At 44.4% G+C, this 19,388-nt stretch overlaps 1 long non-coding RNA gene across 1 annotated transcript in view; it reads right to left on the bottom strand.

Annotated features, from left to right (window-relative positions):
• LOC103887805 overlaps window positions 1-19,388 on the bottom strand; it is a 29,964-nt gene that overhangs the window by 7,938 nt on the left and 2,638 nt on the right. The window contains exon 2 of the long non-coding RNA XR_002524502.2: window positions 18,514-18,618. This is a non-coding gene — a long non-coding RNA (uncharacterized LOC103887805). The remainder of the gene's footprint in view (window positions 1-18,513; window positions 18,619-19,388) is intronic.

Raw genomic sequence — 19,388 nt, 5'->3', positions numbered from 1 at the left:
CTCACCAGAATCCAACTATGACTTCCAATGGGCAAAAATGTGAGAAAATACATTTCTGTCACGTAGTTTATCCATCCTGTAGTATTTTGTCACAGCAGCCTGAGAGGACTAATACACATACTAACATTTTGAACATCTGCTGTTTCATGGACCCAATGCGAATGTTTCTTCATGTCATAGATAGTCTTCAACATAATTTTAAACAATATCTCAGATGAATGTCTCAACATGGGTCCATTAGAAAATGCAGCCTTAGGCAAAGATTAACCTGCTGATACTTTATTTGGGAGGTGCAAGCTCTGGGAAGAAACGAAAGAAAAACACCAGGAAAAACACAAATGCTGTGTGATGAGTCACTGTGTTGACTGAGATCTCCTGACAAACTGCACAAAGACATAGCAGGTCAGTCATCCCCTGGCTTAAGGTGTGTCCCCAGAGGGGCTGCGAGGAAGAACTACACCATAGACGAGTTCCCAGAGGGAGAAAGCAGGGAGGTTGTACCTGCTCAATTCCCTCCCGCCTCCCACTTCCAGCAGGTCAAAAGTCACCCCCAGAGGGAGTGTCTTGGGCTTAGAAGGCAATACCCCAAAGTATGGCACGTTGGTGCGCTGAGGACTTTGAACCGAAGAAGCCTGGGGAGGCCTCACAAACAAGATCTCTTCAACCTTCTCCCCTTTCTCCCTCAAGGCCTGTCATAGAAAACAAAACTCCTCTCCCCCAAGGTGGATCACAGAAACTAGAACTCCTCTGCCCCACCGCTAGCCATCAAGTGTGGGAACGTCGCTCTGATCTCTCTTTCCCATGAAAGCCCTCACGGGACAGGTGTCCTGTCCTATGTGTGGAAGGGAAGGAACGTCTTCCAGAGGCAGAGAAAAGAATCCGAACAAACAGCTTTCTGGGTTTCCCCACACAACTCGTCCAGTTTCTTGCCCCTTCTGTGTACAGTCATGTTTCTCCACAACTAGCCAACTATCCACTTCTTTCATCAGACTTCGCATCAAAATCCATAGTTCTCCCCAGGCTTTTGGGACTTCGTTTCCTTGTGAAGGCTCCCATGTCATACAAAACTTTCATTTAATGATTTGGATTCATTTCTGCTGTTAAGCTGTCTTTGTCAGTTTTACATTCAGACCTAGCACGGCACCCTAGGAGGGTTTGAAAACTTCCCTCCCCTACAGGAGCCGACTGTCCCATATGACTGAGTTGTGTGGTCCAGTCCTTTGGGTTCGCACAGAAGACCTGGCTTGTGGTATTTTATCTAAGTTCAGTAATAGAGTGCAACTGTGTGCATGTGGGACACAGACCTCAAATGACAGTGAGACAGAGGCCATCTGCAGTATCTGACAAAGCACACAAGTTTGTGTCCAATACACATGTAGATAGCATAATTTAGTCAGTCAATTGTTTCAGTCCTATTATTGTACACTTAGTTGATTTCCAATGTATTATCTTTACAAATAAGGTTGGGATAGACATTTTTATAAGTTAATCCTTATTCTCCTCTATGCTATTTCTTTAGCATAAGTGCCTAGAAGTAAAATCATTGGGTCAAAGGTAGTGAATAACCCGGATGGATACTATTATATATCTTGTAGTTTTCAGGTCTTGTACATTTCTTGTTAAATTTATACCTTAGTATTTTATTTTATCTTTTTGACTCTTGTGAATAAGATCTTATTCCAATAATATATTCCTTAATGGGTTAGTGTGTATAGTAGTCTATCAACAAGATTTGCCAGGGTGGCACATGCCTGTACTTCCAGCAGTGTGAGAGGTCGAGGTGGGCAGATTGCTTGAGCCCGGGAGTTCGAGACCAGCCTGGACAACATTGTGAAACCCTGTCTCTACTAAAAATGCAAAAAAAAAAGAAAAAATTAGGCATGCGTGGTGTCCCACACTTGTAGTCCCAGCTACTCAGGAGACTTAGGTGGGAGGATTGCTTGAGTCCAGGAGACAGAGGTTGCACCACTACACTCCAGTCTGGGTACCAAAGTGAGACCCTGTCTAAAAAAAAAAAAAAGTACCAGGTGATATGGTTTGGATTTGTGTCGCCACCCAAATCTCATGTTGAATTGTAATCCCAATTACAATTCAGTGGGGCCTGGTGGGAGGTGATTGGAAAGGTGGTTTCTAATGGTCTAGCAGGATCCCCCTAGAGCTGTTTTGTGATACAGTCCTCTTAAGACCCGCTTGTTTAAAAGTGTGTAGTGTCTCCCTCCTCTCTCTATTCTCCTGTGCCTGCCGTATAGACGTGTCTACTTCCTCTTCCCCTTCCACCACGATTATAAGTTTCCTGAGGCCTCCCCAGAAGCAGAAGCCTGAACAGCTCACAGAACTGTGAGTCGATTAAACCTCTTTTCTTTATAAATTACCCAGTTTCAGGTATTTCTTTACAGCAGTGCAAGAACAAATACACTGGGTGTGGTGGTGTGCTCCTGTCATCCCAGCTCCTCGGAGGCTCAGGCAGGTGGGTGGCTTAAGTCCAGTAGTTTGGGGCCAGCCTGGGCAACTTACTGAGACCCCATTTGGGAAAAAAAGGGTTTTATATTTTGTATTATCATGTTTTAATTTAATTTTTAAAGGTGATTAGATTTACATGGTTCAAACTTTTAAAGTTTAAAAAAGTTATAGAGTAAAAAGCCTCCCACCAATATTCTCACCTCTGGAAACAATCAATGCTATCAGTTTCTTACCTTAGAGACACTTTATACAGGCTGGCCCAGTGGCTCACGCCTGTAATCCCAACACTTTGGAGGCTGAGGCAGGCAGAGCACCTGAAGTCAGGAGTTCGAGACAAGCCTGGCCAATGTGGTGAAATCCCATCTCTACTAAAAATACAAAAATTAGCCAGGCATGCTGGCATTCCCCTGTAATCCCAGCTACTTGGGAGGCTGAGGCAGGAGAATTGCTTGAACCAGGAGGTAGAGGTTGCAGTGAGCCAAGATCACACCAGCCTGGGCTACAAGGGGGAAACTCTGTCTCAAAATTTAAAAAAAAAAAAAAAAAAAAGAGAGACACTTTATACAAATGAAGCAGACACACACATATACACACATGTATCCTTCTTGCTATAACTATAACAAGCAATAGTTCTTCTGTGCCTTGCATTTGTTCATTTTGCAATGTATCTTGGAGAGCATCCCATATTAGCCCCTAAGGATTCCTTTTTTGGTTTGTTTTTTAACTAGATTCTCCATCCTAGTATGTATACCATAATCTATTTAATCATTCCACTGGCAACTGGCATTTAGAATGTTTCTAATCTTTTGCTGTTTCACAAACACAGCAGTCACTTTGTAAACATATCACTTCATGCACACGTGAGTGTATCTCTAGGATAAACTCTTAGATGATGGATTAATGAGTCAAAGGGTACAGACATTTGTAATTTGGATAGAGCTCTCCATAGAGGTTGTACCAATTTACATTTCAAAGGGATTGTATCCAAGAGAGTCCCTCACCCTCATCTCAGTGTGATATTGACCTTCTCTATCTTTGCAAGCATGATTGGTTAAAAGTAGTATCTCAGTGTAGCTGTCATTTGATTTCACTTACTGTGAATATGCGTTAGTCCATTTTTGCATTGCTTTAAAGAAATAGCTGAGGCTAGGTAATTTATAAAGTCAACAGGTTGAATTGGCTCACAGTTCTGCAGGCTCTACAGGAAGCAGAGTGCTAGCGTCTGCTTCTAGTGAAGACCTAAGGAAGCTTCCACTCATGGTGAAAGGTGAAAGGGGAAGCAATGCAGCATGTGGTGCAAGCAGGAGAAAGAGAGAGAGAGAAGGGGAGGACCCAGGCTCTTGTTGTTGTTGTTGTTGTTGTTGTTGTTGTTTTGAGATGGAATCTCGATTTCTCACCCAGGCTGGAGTGCAGTGGCCCGATCTTGGCTCACTGCAACCTCCGCCTCCCGGGTTCACACGATTCTCCTGCCTCAGCCTCCCAAGTAGCTGGGACTACAGGCTCGTGCCACCACGGCCAGCTAATTTTTGGTATTTTTAGTAGAGATGGGGTTTCACCATGTTGGCCAGGATGGTCTCGAACTCCTGACCTCAAGTAACCCACCCGCCTCGGCTTCCCAAAGTACTGGGATTACAGGCGTGAACCACTGCACCCAGCAATCAGATCTCACGTGAACTCACAGAACAAGAGGTCCCTCATCACCAAGGGCTGGCATGAAGGCATTCATGAGGGGTCCGCCCATGATTGAAACACCTCCCCCTCAGCCCCACCTCCAACATTGGGGGGTACATTTCAACATGAGATATGGAGAGGAAAAACGTCAAACAATAGCAGAATGATTTTCAGCATCTTCCCATAAAACTATCTCTATTTCTTTTTTCTGAGAACTAACCATTTATGTTCTTTGCCTATTTTCATGAGATTGTTTATTGTATAGATTTGTTAAAAACAGCAAACTCACTGGATTCTCCTTTTCATTCCAATAGTTTGTCAGTTGACCTTCTTGGATTTTTCAGATGAACAGCTAAAACACCTGCAAATAATTACCACCTGTATCTTCTTTCTAACATTCTTATCTTTTCTCTGTGTGTGTATTTTTACATCGACTTAGAATTTCCAGAAAAGCATTGAAAAATAGGGGTGATAGTGGCCACCCTTGTCTTACACCTGACTTTAAGGGGAAGGCTCCTAGTGTTTCAGTAACAAGTGTGATATTGGTTGATACACTGAGATGGATACTTTTTACTCTTTTAAAGGAGTGTCTTTCTATTCCCAATTTACTGAGATACCATCAGTGTTTTGTAAATTTGATCAGTATTGGATATTGAGTTTTATTAAAATATTTCCAGAATAGATTGAAAGAACCACATATTATTTCTTTGTCTTATAATATGATAAATTATATTAATAGATTTCCTAATCCTAAACTATCTTTGCATTCCTGGGATGGTGCAAGACTCAATTATCTAGTATTGTATTTAGGATTTCTGCATCTCTTATGTATAGTCATATGAAAAGTTACAGTATAATTTTCATTTGGTCAGAATTCACTGTATGACGTTGAGCTATTATCAGAATAATGTTGTCTGATGAAATATGATTCACTGCACGCTCATCTTTTGAAGTGATGCGGTTTGTAAAGTCTCGGTATCACAATTGGTTAGATGGTTCTTGGGCAATCTTCATCTTTGAGCATCATTTTGCTTTTCCAAATCTGCATAATTAAGTTGCAGGTCTCCTTTTTCACAACTACAATCACCTGTCTGCAAGGCTTCTGCAGGAAATCCACTTATTAGCATTATACGACCTTGGACAAGTCTGTTAATGTCTCTCAGCCTCATTCTCTCTCTCACTTTTTTTTTTGTTTTAATTTGAGACAGGATCTTGCTCTGTGGTACAGGCTGGAGTGCAGTGGCACCGTCTCGGATCACTGCAGTCTCCACCTCCTGGGCTTAAGCAATTCTCCCACTTTATCCCGTAGCTAGGACCACAGGTGTGTGGCACCACACCCAGTTAATTTTTTTAAAAGATTTTTTTTGTAGAGACAAGGTCTCACTATGTTGCCCAGGCTGATCTCAAATTCCTGGCCCAGGTGATCCTCCCACCTCGGCCTCCCAAAGTGCTGGGATTATAGATGTGAACCACCATGCCTGGCCCTCCTTCTCTTTTATTTTAAAAAAAAAAAAAGGTGGGGGGCAGCTACTAATAGTACTGTCTTCATGGTGGCACTATTTTGTAAAGATTCATAAAATTTTACAAAAGCTTTTAGCACAGCATTACAGGGTAAGAGCTCCAAATGTGGCAGATATTATCATTACTATTACCACTAGGCTGAAAGTGTTTCCTGATAACCAGTCCCATCCAATGGAAGTCCACGTCAACAACATACTGACTTAGTGCGTGCTGCTCAGTGCTCAGATAAGATGATGTTTATGAAAACGCATTGGAAAAAAGCACTCAACAGAAGTTAGCTATAATGAGAATAATATTGTCTGATGAAGAAATATGATTTACTTTGTGTTGATCTTTTGGACTGGTATGGTTTACACAAACATCATAACACAATAGATTCTATATATAGATATAGATACATTGATATACATACATATGATGCAATCAGGAGTTACAAACGGGCTCCAAAAGTTGTTCTGTTGCACAGTTTAAAAGTTCTTCTTCGGTTGTGTTCACATGAGTAATGTTCATGGGATATATTTTCTTTCCCCACATGTGGCCTAAAGGTGAATCATCTCACAATGGGCCTGGCCTGCACCATACTACACCTGGAGACAGCACGGCCCAGTGATGAGGGCAGATCTGAGCGCCCTCCCTTCCACCCAGCTGTGAGGCCATGCGCAAGTGATTATCTTTCTCTGTGTCTTAGAATGATAATGACAGAAATCCATTTCATTTGGAATTTGAGAATGAAAAGGTGAGTTACTAAAAGTAAAACATTTAAAATCGTGCCTGGCCTATCTGGAAGCATTCAATGAGCGTTTGATGTCATCTATATTATTTTAATTACTGCACTCTCTTCTCAACTATCAACAGGAGGCAAGATCAGTCGGTGAATGGTGAAAGTTAAAATTTAATGTAGTCCCCAAATCCCCCAAAACCCTTGCCATTTGGCTCTGCCCTTAGTAACTGGGAGCCACCAAGGCCCAGAAGTGAGGGCCCCCAGGCTGCGTGGATTTGTCTTGAAGATCTTCCCGCAGTGGGAAGCCAACGAACGGCTGGCAGGATCCACACACTATCTCCTGGAGTGTCCTGTAGGACTCTAGAACTGTCTCAGCTTCACTATCTGTGTGTACGCACGCTGGGAAACCGCACTGATCAATACCCTCGTGTCTGCCGTGGTTCTCTCTACACTGAATTTACTTAAATCAATAGGAAATTAGTGTTCCTGTATTAGAGCAAATCTTAGTCTTAGCCTTGAAAGTGTAGCTATAATACACAAGCATGTTCATGAAGCTGCCACATTAAGGGGAAATATCCCTCAGACTCAGAGAATCAATTAGCAGATGCATTCATGACGAACTTGTTTACTCTGCTCTTGTCAACTTTTCTTTGTTGAAACTGACCTTCCCTGCTTGTATGAGAATCATTAGTTCCCAACAGGAAAGACGGGGCTTTCCGTTTCAAAAGTCTGTGAGCGTTCATTTCTGAGTAGGGCCCAGGCTCAGCAATATTTTCACAGAGTGACAGTCATAATCGAGTCCTAACAAACGATTGTCCTGCACAATAGAACCGCAAATAAAACTCTCCATGTTGAATGTGCTTATTGTTCCTCCTTGTTTGCAAACATGTACACAGTGAGATCTTGATTATTTCAGAGCTTGGAAAAACAAAATTGTCTTCCAGTCTGTTTGAGCACTGGTTTATTTTTCTGGCTCCTGGAGAAATGCCCAACTTTTTTGGAAGAGCGTATCTTGTGCATCCTAAACTCTCCTACTGGGAGAAAACCTTCGGTAAAGACAGCAGGCATGAGGAAAGCAAGGCTGGCGGTGGCAAGTGGAGACCATCCCCATGAAGCCAGACATGCGTTAGGCCACAAGGGCCACCAGGGCCACCAGCCACAGTCTCTCTTTGATGAGCTTCCCGTGGGTTCTGACCTCCGTGTAACGACCCCTCTCTAACTGCATGCTCACAAATACAACACAATTTTTTCTTTGCTTGTATAGAATGTAGCTACTTGAATTTTATGTTTAGATTTCTGTAGAAGATAGAGGAGAAAGCAGTGTTTCTCTACTCTCTTACACAGTCATGCAACACAATGCTTCTGACACCAGATATGCCGGGTTTCCTCCCTGCACATCCAGCAATTCTCTAGCAGACACCAACTGAATATACTATCATTTCATTCAGTTCTGACATTATCCACCAAGAGATCGCATCAGATCCCTCAGGGCGAGGGCTCAGTCCTACAGCACTCCCATGGGAGAGGCCAGTCCCAAGCCCCAGGTTGTAACCCATACTTCCCACCACCTGGCCATAAGTCAGGGATCCCACAACCCCCTTCCTCACAATTGATTACTTTGTTAGAGCAGCTCACAGAATTCAGGGAACACTTTACTTAGGCTCACCCACTTCTTATAAAGGATGCTACAAAGGATACAGAACAACTGCTAGATGGAAGAGATGCCTAGGGCGAGGTATGGAGGAAGGGGCGCGGAGCTTCCGTGACCTCTCGGGGGTAACACCCTCCAGGAACCTCCAGGGGTTCAGCAACCTGGAAGCTCTCCGAACCCTTCCTGTTTGGGTTTTTATGAAGGTTTCATTATGTAGGCGTGATGGATTACATCATTGACCACTGGTGATGAAATCAACCTTCATCCTCTCCATGCTCCACTGAGGGTGGGAGGCGGGGCTAAAAGTTCCAACCTTCCAATCACAGAGTTGATTCTTCTGGCAACTATTCCCCATCCTGGTCTGCCCAAGAGCCTCAGCCACCAGTAATCTCATTAGCATGACGCTTGAGCACAGCTCAATATAACAGATAACCTGGGACTCTGGATTCAGAGATTCCTGGCTGGGAATCTGGACTTAAAATGCAGTTGTATAAATTTGTAATCTCTCCTGTTAACTTTCCTCATCTGTAAAATGGGTTAAAAATATTACTTACTTCAAAAAGCCATTATGGGATGACACGAGATGCCCCTTGCAACATTGCTAGAACATCTGGTGCCTATGAACTGCCTATCCCAACAAGAGTGACCCAAACTTGGTTGAGCCCTGCCGGTGAGCACATGCAATTTTAGGGGAGTGACTGTTGACTTCACCATCACTTAGAACTGCAAAGTGCTTACATTGCCCAATGTTGTAGTCCATCTGTGTTCTCTATCCACTGCAGATGCATGTTTGCACCTGAGGCTTGAACTTCACATCAAACTCTACTTGTATCCACCATGTGAAGTCCATTCTTGGTCCCACCCATTGAGGTTCCTCCAGAGCCCAACCACTGTTACGAAGCCCAACTTGGGTCTGCTCACCCAGTGCACAGAAAAAAAACACTGACATGGAGACTTGCAGCAAGAGAAAATGAGGCATTATTACAGGGTGCTGAGCAAAGAGAACCTTGCAACTAATGCTTAATACCCAAACTGCCCAATAGCTTACAAGCAAGAGTTTCTAATGGCAGGGGTACATTTCAGGAAAGCAGAAATTACGGTGAAAACCATAAATCAATACATGGAGGTTTTATGTTGGTTTGGCCCAAAAAGGCAGGATATCTTTAAGTGGGCACTTAAAGGTGGATTCAGAGCTATTTGATTTGCAATTGGTCAAGGAAGCAAGGCTGTGTCTAAAAACTGGGGGTCAGAGTAAAGGAGCCTTCAGTTCTGGCCTGGAGGACTCGCTCCAGGCCCCACAGGAAGAAATTTAGAATGGCAGTCAGCGTTCAGGCCTTAGTTCCCCCTTATCTGAGATCCACATGACAACGGTTGGCATTTTCCATTTGGTGGGGGCCTAGGTTTCCAAAAAACAACTCAAGGACATATGCTAAGATGTTATCTTTTAGTTTCTGTAGGGATCCCAAACACTTTGTGACTCTGGCTTACTTGGGTGGCTGTTGTTGAAGTTATTATTTCCTTCTTGTTTAGCGGGTTATTTATTTACTTTCTTAATTGCTGATTATAGAGTTAGCTATAGGTGCCCGGAATCTTCCTTAAAGGGACTCAAAATTTGTCCTTTATTTCCATGCCAGGGTTGAGGAGTGTGGGAATGGCAGACCCCTAAGAGGGGTCCCTGCTAGGTCTCACCACCTCCTCAGTCTGTGGGTCACCTGCAAGCATGATTCTAGCCTCATGTCAGCAGGACACACAGGTTTCCTAAGTCTCCAGTGTGTGGTTGCTTGCCATGTTCTCTGGCCTGTCTTTGAAGACACTGTGCCAATATAATGCACATTTGCTGAGGTCATAGTCTAGGCTGGACCCTGCCCAGCTGTTATGTGTAAGCTCACAACAACACTTCAGGGTAGCAATAGTGGAGGAAACAGGATTGCAAAAACTGGGTTAGTTTTTTGGCCAGTGATGGTAACCCCGTCGGGGTGACGCTGAGGCCAGCACTCCTCCTGCCTTTGCCCCTGAGCTTGTCTAGGCCTCCAGGCAGCTCAGCAGCCAGCTCGCTCTAATCTCTAGGAAGAGGATCTTTGGAAAACTAGTCCTTTAGGACCTTGACAAGGCCACCTCTCCCCAAACCAACAGAGTCCAGCGCCAATCATCCATTGCCGAGCCGGCCTAATTTTCGTGTGAAGAAAATGAATCCAGAAAGTCCATTCCTAGCATTCTCAACATCTCTTCTGACTCTATATTTTGCTAGTCAGTAGATTTTACTGATTTTTGCTTGGAGGTTTTTAAGAGACCCAGCAGATTCACTATAGGAAATCAAATGCATTCAGCAAACAGGCAAGTCCTGTTTGATCATTGGCAAGGCTCAAAATCCTGTCAACAGTAACTCACTTGAGTGAGTTAAATTAGTCGTTTAACTCACCTGAGTTAAATTGCACCTTTTCTGGAAAAGAAATCCCAAACATTGAGCTGTCTTGAAAATTCCATACCATTGTTGGAACCCCCAATCCAAAAATTTATAATTGGTCCTGCTGATTAACCACTAACAAATCAGCCAAATGTGAGGCTGACCATATCAACCCTATTTTTCCGTAAACTGGAAATTTCCCCTGGAATCTCGTCTTTCTTAACCATGACCTTGCCTGCCCCGCTCTGTGCCCCCTTCCTTCTGCTACCTGAAGAGTCACTCACTGAAAGATGAAAAGGTACTCATCTTGGATTTTTTTTCTTAAAATAATAGGAAAAAACATTTTTTATTATAAAATATAACCGCATTAAAGAAGGTTTGGAAAATGGAAGAGGGAAAAAAAAACACCTATAATCCTAGCAAACTGCAACCACTAATGGTTTATGGCAGAAGTCCACATTGTGGCCCTTAGGATGTTAAAACTGAAATCTGTCTCAGTGTGTAACTATGGAGACGCATGTCCTGGGCTCTCGGAACCTGCTGAGGACCAGCTGACACCAGTGTCAGGACATCACGCCTGCCCTGGGGGCAGCGTCCTGTTCTATGTGTGCACATGTGTGTGTGTGTTTCCTCCTCACTTCACTCTCTTTATTGATGTTCATTCCTTTCATTTTCCACTTTCAGTTTTGTTTTTCTGTATTTCCTTCCTTTGTAACAGGTGTCTTTCAGTATCATGTTCTTAGATTCCATGCATGCTGGAGGACCTGGATAAATAGCAAATGGAAATTGCCCATCTGCTTAGGGAAAGACGGCACATGTGAGCACCAAGGTTTACCCAATGCCAGAACCACACACCTCGCTGGAATTAGTAACATTTTCACCGACTCAAACAACTGGCTAAAAAATCTGTGATGATATCTCTCCCTTAATATAATACCCTTTGTATTGTATTTGTGCAAATACTACTTTGTGGCCCAATATTTCTTTTTTATTTTTATTTTATGTATTTTTTATTATTATACTTTAAGTTCTAGGGTACATGTGCACAACGTGCAAGTTTGTTACATATGTATACATGTGCCATGTTTGTTTGCAGCACCCATTAACTCGGTGCTATACATTAGGTATCCCTCTAATGCTATCCCTAATGCTATCCCTCCCACCTCCCCCCACCCCATGACAGGCCCCGGTGTGTGATGTTCCCCACCCTGTGTCCAAGTGTTCTCACTGTTCAATTCCCACCTGTGAATGAGAACATGTGGTGTTTGGTTTTCTGTCCTTTGCGATAGTTTGCTTAGAATGATGGTTTCTAGCTTCATCCATGTCCCTGCAAAGGACATGAACTTATCCTTTTTTATGGCTGCATAGTATTCCGTGGTATATATGTGCCACATTTTCTTAATCCAGTCTATCATTGATGGACATTTAGGTTGGTTCCAAGTCTTTGCTGTTGTGAATAGTGCCACAGTAAACGTACGTGTGCATGTGTCTTTATAGTAGCATGATTTATAATCCTTTGGCTATATGCCCAGTAATGTGATGACTGGGTCAAATGGTATTTCTAGTTCTATATCTGTGAGGAATCACCACACTGTCTTCCACAATGGTTGAACTAGTTTACAGTCCTACCAACAATGTAAAAGCATTCCTATTTCTCCATATCCTCTCCAGCATCTGTTGTTTCCTGACTTTTTAATGATCACCATTCTAACTGGTGTGAGATGGTATCTCACTGTGGTTTTGATTTGCATTTCTCTGATGGCAAGTGATGATGAGCATTTTTTCATGTGTCTGTTGGCTGCATAAATGTCTTCTTTTGGGAAGTGTCTGTTCACATCCTTTGTCCACTTTTTGATGGGGTTGTTTGATTTTTTTCTTGTAAATTTGTTTAAGTTCTTTGTAGGTTCTGGATATTAGCCCCTTGTCAGATGGGTAAATTGCAAAAATTTTCTCCCATTCTGTAGGTTGCCTGTTCACTCTGATGGTAGTTTCTTTCACTGTGCAGAAGCTTTTTAGTTTAATTAGATCCCATTTGTCAATTTTGGCTTTTGTTGCCTTTGCTTTTGGTGTTGTAGTCATGAAGTCCTTGCCCATGCCTATGTCCTGAATGGTATTGCCTAGGTTTTCTTCTAGGGTTTTTATGCTTTTAGGTCTAATATTTAAGTCTTTAATCCATCTTGAATTAATTTTTGTATAAGGTGTAAGGAAGGTGTAAGGAAGGGATCCAGTTTCAGCTTTCTACATATGGCTAGCCAGTTTTCCCAGCACCATTTATTAAATAGGGAATCCTTTCCCCATTTCTTGTTTTTGTCAGGTTTGTCAAAGATCGGATGGTTGTAGATGTGTAGTATTATTTCCGAGGGCTCTATTCTGTTCCATCGGTCTATATCTCTGTTTTGGTACCAGTACCATGCTGTTTTGGTTACTGTAGCATTGTAGTATAGTTTGAAGTCAGGTAGCGTGATGCCTCCAGCTTTGTTCTTTTGGAATAGGATTTTCTTGGCAATGTGGGCTCTTTTTTGGTTCCATATGAACTTTAAAGTAGTTTTTCTCCAATTCTGTGAAGAAAGTCATTGGTAGCTTGATGGGGATGGCGTTAAATCTATAAATTACCTTGGGCAGTATGTGTGGCCCAATATTTCTGAATGGGCAATGGTCAGAGGTTTCAAAAGTGTAAATCCCTTTCCGCATCTCAGTTTACCCATCTGTAAATGTGAGGCCCCTCAGGTGGACCTTCCCTGGCTTCCAGGCCACCCCAACCCTCCTCAATGGAAGCTGTGCCTGTGAGACCCCCAATCCCTGGCTCAGTCCTGCCCTAGACTCCAGGATCCATGCTGTCCTAAGACACGTGGGAATTAGAAAGCTTCAGACTCTCATTTCAGGATTGGCTGTCTGATTCAGCCCTAACATCTCCAGCCCAGTTCAGGAAACTGGGCCTGGATCCAATTTGTTTAGGCAGCAAACACAAATGAGTCCTTGCCCATAGCAGAGGAGCTAGTTTACAGGCTGGTGGGTAACTTATGACCTGTGTCATCTTCTTAGTAAGATGAGCTGGGTCAATCCAAGTACTTTCTCAGAAAGTCTGCATGAGAAAACTAAAATGTTGGGAGAGTTGGTTGTGGGGATAAGTTGGACAAGTTGATGTAGAGGGGCCCAGGGAGGTTGTGCTGGCTCATGTGTGGGCTGAGGAGGGAGTAGAGACTGGAGACCTGAGGAAGGAAGAGATATGGGTGGGCAGATGCAAAGAGAGGTAGGAAAAATGTCTTGGGATTGATCATGTGGGTCTCCAACCTTTACCACCATACCTGTGTGATCCATGCTGCTGGAATCCTGGACTCCTGAGCCTGTTGTACTTCTGGTAGACCTTCCTTTACTTCAGCTAATGTGGGTGAGTTTCTGTTTCTATTTGAATTACTTAAAATCAGAAAAAAGAAAGCCCTTGGATCTAGCCCTACATGCTACATTTGTGGAAAGTGAGTCAAGTCACCGCAGTCAAGTCACTTGCTCAGGACCCCCAGCGATACCCCAGGGTCCCAATCACAACCCTCTATGCAATGGCCTTTGAGTTGAAGAGCTCAGGAGGACAACCGTCCCATCTTTAAGCTAAACACAAATCATTCTGTTTCTAATTATAACCCCCATGGAACGATCTGAAAGTCTCTTGGTATCTCATTAGTGTTTCAAGGGTACATGGAGTCCTGTCTATGAGAGAGCACAACGATTTGATTCTGTAAACGTGAGACGCTGAATACCGCAGCCCATTTCTATCTGGATCCTACCTGGAACTGCACTAATCCCAAGAGCCTCACTGATGACCTTAGCAAGCAAGAGCAATTGCTAAAGAATACAGTACATTTGCTGAGTCCAAAAGCAATTTTGTTTTAGCTTTCTCGTTTGGCCAGAGGAGTTGGCATGCATAAGTGTTGATTCAATTTGGCTCTCTGGTTGAAATAGAAGACTCAGGAAAATTAAACATGTTTGTGAAATCTAAGCATACTTTATCTATAAATGCCCACATCCTAATATTTTTGGTTTAAATTTCAGTTAGTCATAACAGCTAACATTTATGGTACGTTTACAGTGTTCGAGGAACTTTTAATTAATAATCACATTTAATCTTCACAATAACTCTATAAGACAAGTATATTATTAAAGAAACTATAATAATTATTATATGAATGGGGACCTCCATGTAACTTGCCCAAGAGGCATAACCAGGAAGTGGCAACGCCAGGTTCCCATCTCAGAGGCCCACTCTCTCCCAACCTTTTAGCCATATAGCCCCAAGGGGGGTTAGCTAAGGAAACAGATGATTGCTTGTTTGTTTGAGTTACAGACAGTGAAGATAATTCAGGAATTTGTAATTGCTCATCCCTGCTGGGGGATATTAGCTAGACATTAGCTGTAGCATGTGAATCATGACACTTGTTTCTGGCTGAGTTATTACCTATGCACAACGGTGCTCACCAGCTTGCCAGCTTGGTTTAGAAAATTTGGGGAAAAGATGGTGCACACTGCTTCCAGTTGCTTCCCACTGCTGATGGCTCAACTGGGGATCCAGGGGCCCCATCCACCCTCAACTGTTAGCAGGCAGTCCCTTGCTTCAGTTTTACATCTGAGTTGTGACCCTGGGACAATTTGGGGGATGTTGATGTATCACAGTCCATGAACTCTTCAGACACCCCTTGGGAACACTGACCTGCTAACCAGTTGGAGGCAGTGGTAGCCTTGGCAAGCCTCCATGCATTGCACGCTGGGGTCCTCGCCCTGGACAAGGTCCAGAGGCAGCACCTGCATGCTGGGAGTCTTCCTTGTTCCCTGCTCTTGCTGCTCTGCCAAAGACACAGACACACATCCAAGGACCGTCCTCATACCCCCAGCAGGGAGGTGAACAGATTTATAGCAAAATCCAGGGAGGTGTTGCAGGGGGAAAGGGGAGGCCAGCCTGGGCTCTGCCTCTATCTGCTGAGCAGGCCACCGCCACTCTGTGCCTCAGCTTCCTTGCCTGTCAAAAAGAAGGGGCAAGAGTGTCTTGGGGAGAAGGAGGGGACTTAACTGTGACTTAGTGAGGCAGAGACACTGCCTGGTTTATGTGGGATATGAGGCTGGTCCAGCACCCATCTCCTGGCAGGTACATCTCGGGATACCCAGGGCCTTCATTTTCACCATGAAATGTGAAGTGAATATTGTCATTCTTGTGCTTAAAGACACAAGTGGGAAAGCGCTTTTCATTAATTAAAAAAATTCTCAGCTCCCATCACATGCCTCCACCACTGTGTATTCAAGCCAAGGAGAATTTCATCACTCCCCAAGCCCCACTGGACACCTTCCGCCCCGTCTCGTGCTGTTCCCCTCTATCCATCCTTCAGGGGTCAGGCAAGCCCCATCTGATTCCCTGCACTGGGATTCATCTCTCCTTCTCATGCTCCCCGGCAGCTGTATTACTCTGACTTGTGCTTGATTCATTCATTCTTTCATCATTCATTCATTCATTCATTCATTCAACAAACACACTGTGAGTGCCTGTTCTGTGTCTTAAAGACACAAATCAAAGATGAGACAGAGAAGAAATGGATAAAGTGAAGAAGGCAAAGGTGAAGTTATAGAATAAGTCAAGACACATTTCCAAACTCTCTCCCTCCAGGTTTTTAAAAATTCTATGTGTTTATATTTCTATGCCACATAGAATTCTGTTCTCTTTTTAAAGAATTAACATTTGTATCCTTTCCATGGAATACTTGTTAAGAATGCATCAAATGCATGCGGTGCAAATGAAGACTTCGAGGACAGCCTGATGATTACATGACACCTGGAGATTTCCACGGGGACCTGTGTGGCTTGCGGTTCCAGTTCTATCCTCTCCAGGGCCCAGGAAGGCTCCACCCAGCTGGACCCTGCCCACAGGCCCACCTGGTGCCATGCATGGAAAGGTGAACATGGCTCCAAGGCCAAGCATGGCAGAACTGGGCAGAAAGAGATTCGGACCATTCTTCAGGAGTGATGACCATCTACAGACAAGGCCAACCAGCCTTCCTATCCTAAGAGTGCCATTTGCCCAATAAAACTACTTAAATAAAAGCACCACTCCTCCCCATGGCCCCCCTCCAGAAACTACAGGAAGGGATGGTTCCCTTACCAGATGGTTTCCACTTTGATTTCTCCGACTTCCAAAGACCTGTGCCCCCATCCCTGCACCAGAAACCTGGTAGGGGTCCGAGGATGGGGTGGGCAGGGCAGAGGTCACAGGAAAGCCCTTGGTCTCCCCTCTGCACCTCTTAGTGGTCCCCATCTGTCTGCCCCTCGCCTGAACCCATTTCCCCCACTAGTCCTTGCCCCCGCCACCCAGTGCTTCGCTTCTCTAACCCAGCCCCCAGGGGAACTTGTTGATGAATCTTATACTGCACAGTGGACACGAATAAGGCTGTGCAATCATTCTCACCTCTAAAACACTGGCATGCAATTGATGGCAATATCTGGGGACAGGCTAAGCTGCTGCTGAAGCATGGCAGCCCTGGAGGCTGGTTCCTGGGACAGGACATACGGCCACCTGCACAAACCTCGTGTCCACAGTGCCAGGCGTCAGAAGGATAGCATATTCACAGTTCCCCTATACAGTCCTAATACTGAAAATCAGAGCCACAACCTCCCCTCCCCACCCAACTCCTGCAGCCTGAGATGATCCACCCCCTCCACCTGAACACAGGATCTTCTAGAGTGCAAAGTGCCCCCTGTCACCGAGCAAAGAGTGACAGGAGGTACTGGCTGGGCCCAGCGGGCAGGTCAGGCAAACTCCAAACGTCTGGCTCTTATACTGCACTGTAAGAACTTGGGCGCTAGGGGATGAGGGGCCCATCCCGGTTCAGTCCAGGCCTCCCCCAGGACCCGAGAAGCTCAGAAAGTACCTGCTAGTGAGCAGTGAGCTAGGATGAGGGTCTGTATGTCAGAGTTGATAAGTCGGGGAGGGGTCCTCAGGGAAAGAGACATGTTTCCCATAAAATGTGACCAGAGCCAGGAGAAAGAGCTCTCGATGGCAGGGTTCCCCGACCAGTACCAGGTGGTGGCCTGTTAGGAATCAGGCCACACAGCAGGAGCCCAGATGAGCAAGTGAAGCTTCATCTGTATTGACAGCCCCTCCCCATCACTCGCATGAGCTCCCTGCGCCCGTCAGATCAGGAGTGGCATTAGATTCTCATAGGGGCACAAATCCTATTGTGAACGGTGCATACAAGGAATCTAAGTTGGACGCTCCTTACGAGAATCTAGGCTGGGCACAGTGGCTCATGCCTGTAATCCCAGCACTTTGGGAGGCTGAAGTGGGAGGATCACTTGAGTCTAGGAGTTCAAGACCAGCCTAGGCAACATCATGAAACCCCTGACTCTACAAATAAAGAAAAAAAGAGAGCCGGGGGCAGCGGCTCACGCCTATAATCCCAGCACTTTGGGAGGCCAAGGCTGGCAGATCACGAAGTCAAGAGATTGAGACCATCTTGGTCAACAAAGTGAAACCCCATCTCTACAAAAAATATAAAAATTAGCCAGGCGTGGTGGTGTGTACCTGTAAGCCCAGCTACTCAGGAAGCTGAGGCAGGAGAATCACTTGAACCAGGGAAGCGGAGGTTGCAGTGAGCCAAGATCACGCCATTGCATTCCAGCCTGGTGACAGAGCGAGACTCTGTCTCAAAGAAAGAAATAGAGAGAGAATCTAATGCCTAATGATCTGTCACTGTCCCCTATTACCCCCAGCAGGGACCATCTAGTCGCAGGAAACTAACCTCAGGGCTCCCACCGATTCTACATGATGGTGAGTTGTATAATTATTTCATTATACATTACACTGTAATCATAAGAGAAATAAAGTGCACAATAAATGGAATGCACTTGAATCATCCCAAAACCATCCCCCCAGCCTTGGTCTGTGGAAAAATTGTCTTGCACCAAACTGGTCCCTGGTGCCCAAAAGGTTGGGGATGGCTGCTCTCTGGGACAGGGGAGAAGGATGCTAGTGGGGCCTGTGCCCAGGCACAGCACGCAAGGTAGCTGGGCCCACCTTATCATTCTTCTTCTCCTGTTATGTCCTCAACTCACCTTATTTTTCTTCCTAGCCCGTAAAGTCTATGAGGTCAGGATCATGCCCTCCCAGTTAGTCTCCATACGCAACATTGTGCAGCAATGTGGTCAGTGCTTTAAAATCTGTTAGTGAAAACAAAAGAGAGTGAAGAAATGAATGAAAAAAACGTTCTGGGTCCAAGATGTTTATTTATTTATTTATTTATTTTTGAGATGGAGTCTCGCTCTGTCACCCAGGCTGGAGTGCAGTGGTGTAATCTCAGCTCACTACAACCTCCACCTTCTGGGTTCAAGCGATTCTCCTGCCTCAGCCTCCTGAGTAGCTGGGATTACAGGCGCCTGCCACTATACCTGGCTAATTTTTATATTTTTAGTAGAGACTGGGTTTCACCATGTTGGCCAAGCCGGTCTTGAACTCCTGACCTCAGGTGATCTGCCTTCCTCAGCCTCCCAAAGGGCTGGGATTACAGGCGTGAGCCACCATGTCCAGCCAGATTTATCTATTTTTAGATTCTAGTTACAGGGAATCTATTCACCTTTCATCTTATTTATTAAAACCAACTTTGTGGACTAAAATCAACGATGCATTTAAGTCATTCATCAACCGAGCTTTTATTTAGCACCCACTCTGTACTTTTTTTGTTCGGGAGTTTACCAGCCCAGAGGGAACTTTGTATCTGGAGACATTCTTAGACTGTTGGGCCGTGTTCTAAAAAATCAATTCCTGGAATCCCAGCAGTCATATATGTAGAAAAAGGGAAACTGACAGTCCTTCTAATTAAGCACCCTTGTAGGATTTATTTTTTCCCTATAATGAAACGTATTCAAGAACGACAAGACATCAATAGATTCCTACGTTTCCAAACATCTCTCCGAAAATCCAAACCCTAGAC

The sequence above is a fragment of the Papio anubis genome, chromosome 11 (genome assembly GCF_008728515.1).
Source record: "Papio anubis isolate 15944 chromosome 11, Panubis1.0, whole genome shotgun sequence".
Classification (NCBI taxonomy): domain Eukaryota; kingdom Metazoa; phylum Chordata; class Mammalia; order Primates; family Cercopithecidae; genus Papio; species Papio anubis.
The sequence above is the reverse complement of the archived record's forward strand: the minus strand, read 5'-3'. Positions and strand labels throughout refer to the sequence as shown.